General features: G+C 48.5%; 1 protein-coding gene and 1 long non-coding RNA gene across 2 annotated transcripts in view; one reads left to right on the top strand and one right to left on the bottom strand.

Annotated features, from left to right (window-relative positions):
* Positions 1–13,843, top strand: part of TOP3B (DNA topoisomerase III beta) — a 63,606-nt gene that overhangs the window by 32,624 nt on the left and 17,139 nt on the right. The window lies entirely within an intron of this gene.
* Positions 10,614–12,427, bottom strand: LOC142064786 (uncharacterized). The gene is made up of 3 exons (XR_012663206.1): positions 12,102–12,427; positions 11,531–11,812; positions 10,614–10,772 (listed from the first exon to the last, which is right to left on the bottom strand). It is a non-coding gene; the product is annotated as an uncharacterized LOC142064786 (long non-coding RNA).

Raw genomic sequence — 13,843 nt, 5'->3', positions numbered from 1 at the left:
GCTTTTGGAATGGGTGAGGATTTGTTTTCCTCTCCTCAATAGTCAACGCTGTTATGATGGAGGAGCTGAAGGGCCCAATTACCCACCCTGTGATGTTGTTTGTGAAGCAATTAGAACTGACAGAGTGTGATTAAAACCAAGAAGTTATCGTTTTTTTTTTTTTCTTGAGGCAGGAGGGGTGACTGTTTACAGATGAATACGCACCAAATCCACAATGGGAATAATTTCCTCACCCACTATGTAATCTCCTCTACTTCATTACTGGTTGACTGTATATAGCTGTATAGTTTTTTTGCGCATGAATTAACACTTGTAGCTAATAGCAGTAAACTCACAAATGGACTATTACTTTTTATAGCCATTTAGCAGAGTCAGTCTAATGGAGCAAAACTGTTAACAGGTTAAGATACATTTGACAGGGCTTCAAGCAGGAATCATAACCCAGGAGTCACGATTTGGGATGCAAATGCAAAGCTATCTGTAGAACTAGCCTGCATCTCAGCTGGTGTCGTGATGGCAAGCGCTAAGCGACACAAAAGAAGAGTTAAGGCAATAGCTCTCTGTTGGTGAGATTTTTAGTGAGGAACCAACTTCCTTTAATGTTTGTAAAGAACCTGTCACATCTCTAGTGCTGCAGGATATAAAATGACAACAACAATAGTCGTAGTAAAAACAATCATATTTGTATACTTATGGCACTGTATATATTTTAGTTATTGTATGATTATCAGGCTACAAGAGCATCTGGTCTTCTGGGGCTGGTGTCTCTAAGCCATGGGCAGCATGTATTTGACAGTGCAGAAGCAGGGCTTGTTGTGTTGGCTGCCTGAGCATGAAACAAACTGGAGTAAGAGTGGCTGCAAGAGTTGTCAAATATGTTCAAAACAGGACTCCTTTTCTAGCAGACACCATGCTATAGCCTAATGGGGCATGGGGTTACTGGGGGCAGTATGTGGCTTCACCTCTGTTCAGTGGTGGGTGTTAGTTTTGGGGATTTTTCTCTTTTTTTGTTTTTATTTTTTTTAAATGAAGAAGCGGAGGAGGCTGCGCAGAGACTGCAGAGCAGCTGGATGTGCACTGGCTCCTCTAGTGCATGGGAGTTAACACACAGGAGCTGCCCACCTCAGAGCTTTCTGCCTCTCTCAGTCTGTGGCTTTCAACCCTGCCATTCTGCCTTTTCTTAGTGGTTTCATAGAGTATCTGATCTCTTTTACACCTTCAAACCCCATCTCAAAGACACTCTTTCAGTCAGCTCTAGCTCTTCCCTTGTTTGGAGCTGGCTGACGGGGCGTGTGGGTCTGACACTGGTTCGTTTTCTGCCCCACCTTCCCACAACTTGACACTGCATTTGATAAGACAGATGTGACATATGTCTTGAGGCCCCATCATAAGCTGTACCCTACCAGGGGGCTTTTCTCCAGTGCATTCTTATTACTGGAGTTTGACTGTGCAGCATCACATCATGCACCTGCTCCTACTGAGGGGTTCAGTCCATGCCACCAGTTCCTCAGTTACAATGCTAATTAGTAACTCAAAGCCCAAACTTAGAGACATTCAGGTTGTTTTTACTCCTCTTTCTCTACCTTGAACCTTTACCCCCCACTCCCAGCCTTGCTAAAACTTCATCCAACATAACGTGAAGGCTTGTTCTTCTCTTAACACTTTGTGATATTCTGCTAAGAACATCCAGTGTTACAGTTCCAGCATAATTATATTTCCCCATAGGTGTAAAATGTGTCTGCATCAATAGCTTATTAAAAGAGTGTAATAAAAAATTATGACCCTACAATTCTGCTACTAATATAACAGTTCAGAGCCAAGAAAACTCCCCGATCCTTCTTACAGATCTCTTGTAACATGGTACAAGAGCAGAACACCTTAAGCCAGTTTAATCCCTTCTTTTCACCCCCTAGCAATATACGTTGGCCCAAGAGAGTAACATGAATTGAAAGTTTAATTTATTAATATGCAATAGTGATAATGTCAAAAGAACAATATATAAAACCCACACAGAACAGGATTACACAGTACATAGGGGAAAGCCTAGAGCTAATATTTAATAAAGCAAAACACAGCCAAAAATAACTTCTCATCCAAGGAGCAAAGGAGTGAGAACTCTGCAGGTGCCGGCTGTGGTAAGCAGCCTCTGCCTTCAGGCGCGCAGCTGGACCCAACCAGCCGTCCTCTGCCGAGCCCCCTCTCTGCGGGGAGCCCACAGGTCGCGGCACTTCCCATGAGCGCCAGCCGCTGGGGCAGTGACTGAGGCTCCCAGCTAGCACCTTGTTGTCTACCTTGAAGTCTCTCGCTGCTCCGATTTAACAGTGCCCCAAGAATCAGAGCAGCAGACACCAGTGGCGCACACGGAGAGCAAGCCACGTCCGGTGCACAGCGAACGGCAGCAAACGGGGAGCCTCGCGGCTCAGAGCGTTTCAGGAAGTGAAGCATGAAACCAACTGTTCACTTCAGCTAAATTATTCACTTAAGCTTGGATGATTAAACTTTCACCAGTAGCCAAAGTATCCTGCAGCCTTAGCAGGGGTACGGACACACTGACATTTCACCAGCTTCGCCATCAATGAGCGATTTGCCCTATAGTCTTAAACCAGTAACAATCCTGTGAGTGGAAAATGTTTCAGCTCCAAGGAACTGGCAGGTTTCAAACACTTCCTAGTCTGCTTTCTTGCCCTTTCCCTAAAAAGAACAACAGGGGAGGAAAGAACAAATGCGAAGGAATAGAACTTGGTACTTTCCTAGCATTACTGGGCATGCAATGTACAGCCTCTACCCAGAGAGCAGAACTCACTCCGAGGGCAAGCTGAGAGAGGGATGAGACAGGGGGTTGATGACCCCAGGACCTGGCTGCCTGCAGATTTCCTGCTCTGCCATGCGTTCCTTGCATGGCAGGCTGAGGTCTGAGCTGTTGAGCCTGCCAGCTGCTCAGCGCTGGCGCATCCCTGCACGCACACACCAAAGCAACTGCAACAGCAAATAAGTTTGGTAAAAATGTCCGACCTACCTATTGCTGTTGATTAAAGAGCTTGAGCCTGGCTGTTAGAGCTCTGTTAGCTGTTGTGTCCGCAGATTCAATCCCCTTCTGATTCCTCCTCCAGCCTTCCCCCGTTCTGAACTACCTGCTGTCCTTCCCTTTGCTGGAGTCGATTGCTCCCTTCATGGCGTAGTCTGAATTTGAAGAGGCAGGTCAGCTTGGGAAAGCTCTGCTGCTTTAAAATAACTCATCCCCTCTTGAACATCACACAAGATGCTCAGCTCTCAAACAGCAATAATCTCTAAAAGGCAGGAGGAGGCTGTGGAGATGAGAAATGAGGGCAAACCAGGAGCCACCTCAGCGGGAAGAGGATGCGCGCCCATAGCCTGGCTCTGCTGCGCACTGTGGATCAGAGCCAAGTGCAATGGAGGAAGAAAAGCAGTTGGGATTGCCTTCCAGCCCCTTCTTCCCTGAGAGGGGCATGGGGGAAGAGGACAGCTGTGGCAGCAGCTCTTGTACAAGTTAGCAGTCACCCCTAAAGCTTTTCTCACTGGCATTTCTCAAGTGCCGGAGCCCAGATGGGTTAACACAGGTCACAGCTGGCCTGTGCCGAGGTTTCATGTCATGCTGCCTGCTCTTACACATGGAGCTTCCGTGATTTATTTGATACTTCTTTCAAAAGCTTTACTTCTAGCTAGTTGGCTAAATCAGTGTATTTGTCGTTGTCCAGAACGGGTGGCTAGCTGCAGGCAGGGCCCCTGGCTGAGTGGAGGAGGCACGTTTTCCTTCCTCTGCAAGGAGAGAGGGGTTGGGAAGAGCCATGTCTCTGCCCGGCTGCTGCAGCCTTTTAAGCCCTTTGTGGTACTCTCCTGCTTCCCTCCTGTGGCTGCCATTGCTCTGCATTTTCCTGTATTGTGGTAATTTTTTCGAGTTTTATTTTGACACTTGTTAAATCACTGATTACATTTTGCTCTACTCAAAGCACTGTGTGGTGTGTGCCAGGTTTTATGAGCAATAGCTTTTGCATTGGGCTGCCACTTACCCAAGGGACAATCAAGGCTCCAAGGAGGAGGTTTGCCCAGGGCGTTGCTTATAGGGTGTGGGGCAAGTCCCAGCGCTGCTGTGGGCCAACACAGGACCAAGTTGCCTTGGAAGGGCAACCATAAGTGTTGCGTTCATGGCAATACAGCTCAGAGCAGGATGAGGGGCCAGGCAGCAGAGACATGCCCAACATCAGAGCCGTGTGGAGTTCCTTGGTCTCTGAGCCCAGGGCGCTGCGAGGTGATGTGCCCAGTCCCCCCCATGGCCTCGTATGCTGGGTGAAGCAGTTGCTGGGCTGCAGAGTGGGTGTACCTGCTCTGTGGCCTCGCTGACCAGAGGAACATGAGGCTGGAGACAGGTAAGTGAGTCTCGCTGGTGGAGTGAGTCTTACATCAGTGGCTTCCCAGCTGGTTTCTGCTCTGCCATTAGGTACGCGGGGGTGGGGGATGAATCTGTTTTGCAGTTTCTGTGGTTTTAAATATCTCATTGTATGACATCAGTCAGATGTGGGGATATGATAGATGAGGTGAAAAAGAAAAGTGCCATCCTGTTCAGTACAAATGATTCTGCCCTGGGCTGAAGAGGGCAGGAGAGAATGACAGACAAGTGCTCAACCAGCAGTTGAAAGGCAAACCTGAAAAAGAGCCGAGAGGAAATAGGAGGGAGTGAATCTCTAGTAAAGGAAAAAAAGATTAAGATCTGACCTAGATACAAAGATCACTCCCAACCTGCCCCCATTTGCTCGGTCAGAAGAAGTAATGAGGAGAGCAAGACATCCCAAGGATTGCTATAAAATTCCTCCTAGATTTTGAGCCCATGTAAGGAGGCTCCGCAGGAAACACAAGGTAGCTGTGCTGCACCGTGTGCGAGCGGGTGTCTGCATGGCTGCTGGTGATGCTGAAGGCAGGGGAAAAATCATCTTCGCTCTGTCCCCATTCCTCAGCTCCTCACACCAGGCAAAAGCCAAGAGGTGGAGGATGGTGCGTGTGGAGCAACAGGTGGGCGTTATGCTAGCCTGAAAGCGAGATGCTTTTACTCAATGCTTAGCTTAACAGCAGCATCTCAGCTCCCACCATGTGCAGAATCTGACCTCCTCTGTTCTCTTTATGTGCTGTTCCCCTGCCCTGTGAAGGGTCAGGCTCTTGCTGTTGTCCGTCGTGAAATAAGGGTGCGTAGCTTAGCTGAACAATGTAATCTAATGACAATCTGCCAGTAGGTGATGAGTTTAAAAATATCGAGAGTTATCATGAGAAACAGCAGAAGACTAGAACTAGGAGTAATAAAATGAGGTTGATAAAGGAAGAGTCACCTGAAAAGTCTCCTCAGAGGTGTGCTATGCTGAGGCATGGTCTCTTGGGATAAATGTGAGCCTGCCTATGAAACCATTCATAAATTATGTGAACTGTTTGCGTTTAAAAGCCTTCTAGCAGACAGCCGTCCATATCAAGTCACCTGTTAACTCTTGATATTTCCAGCTTCTTTTCTTTGCCGTTGCTAGTACCTTGATTACAAGGCTTTCTTACACTGAGTTATCTGGCCTTATCTGTGCCAGCAAGGCTTGCTCTGTGTTGAACTTATTCGTAAGAAATTCAACTAAAATATTTCTTGCTCAAAATACAAGCTCTTTTACTTGGACATTGATGTCCTATGATCATATCCTGGACTTGAAGTATATTTTGAAAAGTGTTTAAAGTGACTGCTAAATTATAGTTTAATTTTTAAAAGTGACTTGGGCACCTCACTCATGGGGAACTCAGCTCATTTGGATTTGGGTCCATTTAAATTCTCAGCAAGGTTTGGATCACATATCGTTGCAGCCAGGCTTGGATCTCTGACTGCAACTGAATCCAGACCTTTGTGCTTAAACTCTTTAGTGTGAACTGTGAAGGAAGAACGCCCATGTGGACTCTGTTGATAAAACCTTTGGGTACCTGTGTGAGATGTATTTAAGTAACATTCGGGGCTTTTTGTGGAAACACATATTTGACATTTGGGTTTTACTGGTCTTCAGAGACTGGCAGTGAACACAAAAAAAACCTCAGGTGTAACATGAAAATAAATCTTTTACCTGCTCTTTCATAAACATGGCACACAATGGGCTTTTCCACTCCACAATTTGAGAAAAAAATTGATTTGAACCATTTAAGTGATGAATGCTCACAAAATAAAACCTTTTTTCTGGAATGATGACCTTGGGCAGATTAGAGCAGCTAGGTAAGAAATCCAGCAAGTATTTATCAAAGGCTTCTAAGACAGTGCAAACTCTAGTGAGTTCAAAAGCAAGAGACTTTTAGTCTTCATACAACTGACAGGGTCATAACGTTTCAAGAATGCCAGGAATCCGTGTGGCTGTTCCATTAAACACCCCTGATTAGTGAATGTGCTGATAAACTTCGAGAGTCAGAGGTCAACATCGTGGAGCCGAAGGTACCCCAGGTATCTGAAAATGTCTCCAGAATTCAGGCTTCTCTTGCCCAGTTAACCCCTTCCATCACTCCACCCGCGGAGGCTCAGAAATGGAAAGGGAGTAAGTGTCTTGGACAAAATGTTTTCCAGACAATTCTGCAGAGAAGTTGAGTTATTCTGAAAACTATGGAAAAATGACCTCAGGCACCTCCCATAGAAATGTTCTCGACAGCTGGTTGTTCTTTGATTTCAGCTTGAGCTCATAGTTAATATATGCATAAAATACCGCGTTGCCACTGGCTCATCCAGCCTCTCTCCCCTCAACTTCAGGTGATAAAATGATGGCAGCAGGCTGTGCATTAAAATACCTCCAGAGCTATCAAATTGCGAACACGACTGCAGTTTCAAGCTCTCAGACAGGACCGGTCGCACCACCCTGTCACCGTGCAAAGCTCTCCGCTTTGTTCGGGTTTTGTTGCAAGAGCTACAGCTGTACTCCTGCCAAGTGCCTGTAGCAAGCAATTGGGAAATCTGTAAAAATACGGGCTGCGTGCCTGACTGTCGCTTTTCCAGGGCATTGGTTTAACTGCAGCGCAGCCAGGAGGGTCCCAGGAAGGCTGAATTATCCCAGCAGCTCCCTGGGGCGGCAGCCCATTTTTCAGGCAGTGGCCCTAACTGGCAAGCCTGCCCCCATGCAATGACATTGCTTCTGCCTCAATCTCCCAGGCAGCAGTGCAGGGCTCAGAGTTTAACCGGTCCTGCAATATATGGCTTTTCATTCCACGCTCTGATTATAAGCTGCTCGAGGTACTGAGGATTCATGTCTGCTGAGGGCCACAGCGTGACCCCATCAGTTTCTTTGAAAATCAATAGGGAAAATGTCGGCGAACGCGAAGGAAGCAGGAACAGTCAAAGTAAAGACAAGTGATGTCCTGTAATGGCTGTAATGATTCTGAAACACGCAAGGTCACAGATAATTAGGAGCCTAATTCTCCTTTGAAAGAATCTGTCAAGTTACTTTCCTACCTCAAAACCAACTGCTGATTGATGTTATTTATGGGCTAACAAATGCACTGAAGGTAGTCTGAATGGAGGCTGTACAGCCTTTGCTATCCAGGTGGAGTTAGGTAGCCACAGCTGCAAAAGACAACCCAGGTAAAGAGGTTTTCATTGTTGTAGTAAAATAGTCTTGATAGGTTGTGGTTCACAAGGGTGCCAAGGCTGCGGCAAGTGAGAGCCGCTACGCAGCAATTCTATTAAACCCTCAACAGTTTACGCCACAGACATCTCCCCGTTTGGATGTTTTACTGTGCTGCAGTTGTTCAGAAGTGTTGTGAAGTGGGGAGAAAAGGCACAGGAATGATGGGGCTGCCTTGGGACCAGGCAAAAGCGTGCAGCGAGCCCAGGGCGGGTGGGGAGGCTGAGCAGATGCTACCATGAGCTTTACAGAGGATCGAAAATTCAGGGACTCTTTCTCAGCGCATATCACAGCTAACACTTCAGGAGGAGGATGCTGAGCTCTGTAGGCTGCATTTGGTAGGATTCTGAAGCCAGTTTGTACCAATGTAGAATACAAGGTGCCGCTCAGGGCTGCGAAGCAGGAGGGTCAGTAGCTAACACTAAATGTCAGGCTCCTTCCTCTCTACCACATTTCTACCCAATTGGTTTTGGTTTTACTTCTAATTGTAAAGAGCTGGTCTCCTGTAGGAAAGGGGTAAAAGGTTTTGTAATAAGCAGTTGGGTCGGTTGAGAGGGGCTCTTTCCCCCGGAGTCTGCATGTGTATGGAGCTGGTGGTGAGGGAGCTATGGCGTGGGGCCAGACCCAAAGCAACCTCCAAACAGCAGAGGTGCAAGGCAAATTGGACTTCAGCACAAGCGTGGGTGTTAGCTCGAAATGCATAACACAGAATTGACACACAGCTCAAAGGCCAGGGCCGCAGCCAGTGAGACAGCAGCCCCACAACTCGCCAAGTGTTGGGATCGGGCTATGTGGCAGAAACAGCCAGGAGAAGGAATGAGCCTCTCATGTAGGTATAATTTTAAAAACACTGTAATTGTGAACTGCGTTCTGAGAGGTTTCTGGTAACAAGGTGCCTTAGGTTTTGGTTTTGGTTTTTTTTTTCTCCAAAGCTGTTTCTGCAGTTTTTTTCATGGCTGCTTCAGCCTCAGCAAGGCCCTAGACTTGAGGGGAGATGGTGGCCCTTCCCAAAGAAAGAGCGGTGTAGCTACAATTGTCTGGATCATTTTAACTTCAGATGTGAGAAAAACGCCATAAAATGGGGCTGCAACAAGAAGGATAGAGCATATAAAAATATTAAGTTTACAAAGTCCTGAATTCTGCCCCATCCTGAGTGGAGGGAGAAGTGAAATTCAGGCAATGATGAGCTTTTGGCTTGGCTCCACATGGGTTCAGCTGGCAGAGTTCTTTCAGCACTGAGGATTCAACCCAATTCAAAGCAGAAATTCCAAGTTCCAAACCCAGTAAAAACTCTGGTTCAAAAACCAGCTGAGATTTCTGCAAAGTGACAGCCAAAAATTTACCTCACCTTTAATTTATACAACTCAGACATTTAGAAAGCAAATACATCAATAATTAGGTACACAGTAAACTTTACAAGGCTGTCTGAACCCTCCCGTATGGCTACGAATGATAAATTACATATTTTCTCACATCCAGGTGGTATTTTTGGCGAAGGCGCTGTTTATGGCGTGCTGTCTTGTTATCTAGATTTGTATCATTTGAACAAGAACTTCAAAACTGCAAATACAGCCAACACCCAGTACAGACTCGGCACAGCCAGAGCCCATGTGTGTCTGTTCTGCCAGACCAGTGCTGGGTTTCTGATGGTCAACCTGAGTGTCTCTGTGGTGCAGTATTATACCGGGAGCACCCTGCGGGTGCGGGCGGGGGGACACGGAGCAGGCACGAGCAGCTCTCCGTGATCCAGCTCAGCTGGGCAGTTATCAGCCTGGTCTCAGAGCCAGCCCTGCCTAGGCCAGCGTGAGGGAGGGTGGCCAGCCGTAGCTGGTCCTCACAGTGGGAAACGAGAAGCTCCACAGTGCAGGGCAGAACAAAGCCAGTTTTCTCAGGTGAAGCTCAACCACGGCTGGGAAACTCTGTGCAGGAGCTGGGGAGCTTGCTTAGCTCTTAGGAAGCTTGCACATCACTGTCCCTGCACCAGAGGCTTCCCTGATGGGCGATGTGAAGGAAGCTTCACTTGCCCTGGGAGCTGGGGAGGATAAACTCTCCTGAGACGTGAAGCGTGCTGAGTCTGCTGATGGTGGGTAATCTCAGGGCATGCCTACACTAAGGCGGTGAGATTGCAACTGGTGCAGATTTTTCGGCTCAGATAGGCTCCCACATGGGCTGCGCTACCCGGATCTCAGCTACTTGCTTGGAGGTGAGGACCTGATGTGGCCACAATTAGGTTTCTGCTAATTTGCAAGTAACCCCATGAAAGCAGCTGAAGTCTGTGCCTCCCCCAGCCGTACCCATGGGTCTGCAGCACAGTTACACGCACATGGGGCCATGGGTTCCAAACGGTCACCACCACGTTGCCTTTGGGTTTCTTTCTGCCCTTTTACTTTTTTTTAGTTATTGCAGACTGCTTTTGGAGAGGGACTGCGTTATCCTACCTGGATCACAGGTTATTGTCGATGCCAAAACTGCGCTGGATGATACAGCGGCTGGTGCAAGACCAAACCTGAACAAAACGCACGTGTTTGGTTTCTCTTGTTCCACCCCTGTGGATCCACTCCCATTCATGCAGATCCTTTCCGCATCTCTTCTTCAATTTCAGGTGGCCTTACAGTGAGAAGTGCTGCATATGGTAAATGTGCGCTTTAACTTCACAGCCTCTTCATTCTGATACTCCCCCCCCTTCATTTTAGTAGGTGAGATTTGCTGCTCAGCAGTACTGTGCTAATTGGCAGATGCACGTTGGGTATGTGTGGGACTGAAGCCTGGATGTTTTCTAGCACAGAGCTTCGGTTTTCTGCGAACTTTTGCATTTTCCTTTGAACAAAAGGCTACTACTTAAGGGGAAAACAAGAGTCGAGATCCAATGATATGTCATGTGTCGTGTGTGCGTGTATGTCCCAGCAACTCATCCCATTTCACCAGTATTCACCCTCTTCTCTCCCTTCTATTATTCAAAGATTTTTATTTTAACATTTCTTATAAGGGGCACAAGCACAACTTTCACTCCAGCACAAAACGCTTCAAGCACAGTTGTTGTTCTGTATGTGGTAGAGACTGTCTCCTGCTTCCCAGCACTGCAGTATCTGGAGCCCAGATTTGTAGGCACATTTTTGTGGCCTCTTAGTTCTTATTTTGTTTCTAAAAAAGAAAAAAAGGAAAACTATTTTAATAATTTGACCTGCATTTTCATAATTTCTAATGTCTGTGGCATCCTTCCAGATGTGTTTCTGCCTGCCTGACCCTTCTGTCAATACTTATTAATTTCATGGCAATCTTTTCAAGTGTGTTTGGAAACAAACAGGAAAAAGTTACTCTAAGGTCAAGAATGAGCCCAGGGAAATGAAGCAGGAATGATCATGCTCCCTACAATAGTTTATATTTCTGTAGCTTTTTCTATGTTGCTTTTAAAATGGGCTCTACAGGTACAGATCAGTAAAGCATCCCTGAAGGGGGAAGTTGCCACTCGAGTCCTGGAGGTGAGAGGAGGCACCGAGGCGTGAGTTACTATCTGTTGCTGGCACTACAAGGAGGTGCAGGGCTCTAACCTCTGCGTAAGTGCTTCTGGCGGAGAAGTGAGACACGGGCATCTCAGGCAGGGTGAGAGTTTTGGCTACTTAACTAAAAATCCACTGAAATGTCCTGGTGGATAAACGGTGTTGAAAAACTTGGGACTCCCCAGGCAGCAGGACCCATGAGGTTGAAGTGTCCTCAGTGTGCAGCGTGCTTACCCAGAGCTGTAGCTTTCTTAAGCCGACAGGCTTACCAAATTAGTGTAAAACAAAATGTAGCTAATGATTTAAACGTAGAAACAAAACTCAGTTTTCTCTGAGAAAACCAGAGGAGAGGCTACTTGCTTTGGTTCTGTTTGTTTGGTTTTTATTCTGCCCCATTCTTACAGCTAGAAAGCTGTGTTCATGGCCTTCAGCTCTTCAGAAGAAAAGTGAAGAAGCACCAGCCAAAGCTGGGAAAAGTAAAGGACGGAGGTGTCGGTGGTCCTGGACGAAGCCTGTGCGCTGTGGGCAACCGGTGCCTTGGCAAACATGGCCTCTTTTCTCCGGAGTTTCTCCCAGTGGGAATGAAGAGCCTCCCAGACCCGGGTTGCTCGCCGCAGGGGTGGCACGGTCAGGCAAGATGATTTTCAGAGGTGAGAAGTGCTTCTACAGAAAGGGCTGCTGACCCTAAAACAGGAGTAACACACAGGAGAAAAGCTCTATGAGGGGAAGTCGCAGGGGGACCTTGGCTCTCCTGGGCTGTTGCAGCGGGCAGGAGCCGATTCCCGAGCAAAACACGACACAACTTGGAGTAAAGTGAACTTACAATGTCCTGAGCCGCAGCCCAGTGCTGCACCGGAGGAAGTGATGGAAACAGCGTAAAGTGAGTGCTATAGCGAACTCCTGCCTCCTGCCCCGGAGACCCCCACGGCAGCGGCTGTTCGGAGGGCAGCCGGCACATGCTGCGGGCACCCACCCCAGCGAAGAGCCGTGCCAGGCCTGCGTTGCAGGGCTGCGGAGCCCCTGTCCCCAGCCCGGCTGGGTGATCTGGTCCTTCGGCAGGAGTGGGACCGATACAGCTCCACGCCAGAGGACTGGAAATGGGGCGAGGCTTTCCCAACTGCAAAGGGCTTTCCAAACCTGCCCTCTCCTGGTTGTGAGCGCTTCGAAGCTGCTGTCGTGACCTGATGTCCCAACACGCTCTGAGGATTAGGCCAAGGAGGGCTGGTGCACATGGACTGTCCCGAAGCGGGGATTCCTTCAGGCTGTGAAAATCTTCATGTGGCCCAATGGAGCAGCCACAGGCACGTCTGTCCCGACACGGCGGTACACAGGACTCAAAGTCCCCGAGTCCCCCAGCTGCGTGTTGGAGAGACCTGGCTGCGCTTCCACAGGTGAGTACAAGTCTGAATTTGCATGTGACGTTGCACATTCAAAAAGAAAAGAAAGGTTGGATTTTGTAGAGAGCTTTTACTAGAGGAAATTGAAAAATATGCATCTGACATATCTGAAGACTTGGTTTTAACTTGCATCCTGATTGTTCCAGATGTTCCCCAGATGTCAAAGGGAACCAAGCGTTGAAACAGCAGAATGCATTTGTTTTAACAAGTTCTAACTTCAGTATTGCCAAAGAATTAAAAGCCCTGGGTTTGTTTTGATTTTTCTTTCACTGGTAACTCTAATATTTATTAATTGCCTACTAATTTAATTGATGATGAATCAGTTCCCTTTTACTCCAGACAGCACAAGGTTGATATACATCCTGATCCCAGCTGCTCACCAGTTTCTTCTCTTTGGGTTTGTATGGTACTGAGCAGCTCCTGGAAGACAAGCGCCACGAACATCGGCAATGATCGACACATACCACGGGTAAAACCAGAGCTCCGAGCCCCTCCGACAGGCTTATAGAACTCATGGATGCGGGGCTTCCCTCTTCAGCGCCCTCCTTGACAGAAATATTTCAGGGCGTGCGGAAGAGCTGAAGGCTGCCTGAGAGGTTGGAAACAGCCCCGACGTGCTGGCCGAACCACCTCAGCAGCGCTGCGCCCCCGGGAGCAGCAGCTGGGGCACGGGGCCCTTCCGTGGCCCCGGCGCAGGACCTGGCTGGGGCGGCCCTCGCCTCTTCCCTGGGGAAATGCGGGTGAGGGGAGGGTGTGCTTCTGCCTGGGCCTTCCCTTCCCCCTTTCCTCTCCCTTCTTACTCTTTCCCTGTCTGCCTAAGTGAGAAATCAACACTCAACTAACATTTAATGTGCAAAAAGTGTATTTTTTTCGAGAGTCGTTCCAAAATCGGTATTATTTCCATTATCTCACCTGGGTGCGAGGCAGTCAGGTGCTTCTCACCCTCCTAGGACAAACCTCTGTGCATCGAGGGAGGTGCTGGTTGGGGAACAGACGATTTATAGTGCTCTCAGCCTACGGAACCTAGGAACTGAATTAGGGGCTGCGCAGAGGTGTGCTGCTGGCACAGAGCAGTTCCAGTTTGTGCGCATCGGCTTCCTCAGCGAAGTTTGACCACATCTGCTTTGCACGCACCTCGCTCCTGGGCGGCCGGCGGGGGGGCGGCCGCAGCCGCCGAGCGTCTCTCCGCTGCCCTGGCCGCCCGTTGCACCCCCCGCCGCCAGCTCCCACCGTGAGCCTCGCCTTTGCTAAAGCCCTCGGAGCCACGGCGATGCCCGGGAGGCGCGCGCCCCGCCCGCAGCCCCGCCGCTCCCCCGCG

This window comes from Phalacrocorax aristotelis, chromosome 15 (assembly GCF_949628215.1).
Source record: "Phalacrocorax aristotelis chromosome 15, bGulAri2.1, whole genome shotgun sequence".
Classification (NCBI taxonomy): domain Eukaryota; kingdom Metazoa; phylum Chordata; class Aves; order Suliformes; family Phalacrocoracidae; genus Phalacrocorax; species Phalacrocorax aristotelis.
Note: the sequence above shows the minus strand (reverse complement) of the source record. Positions and strands in the feature narration are given on the sequence as shown.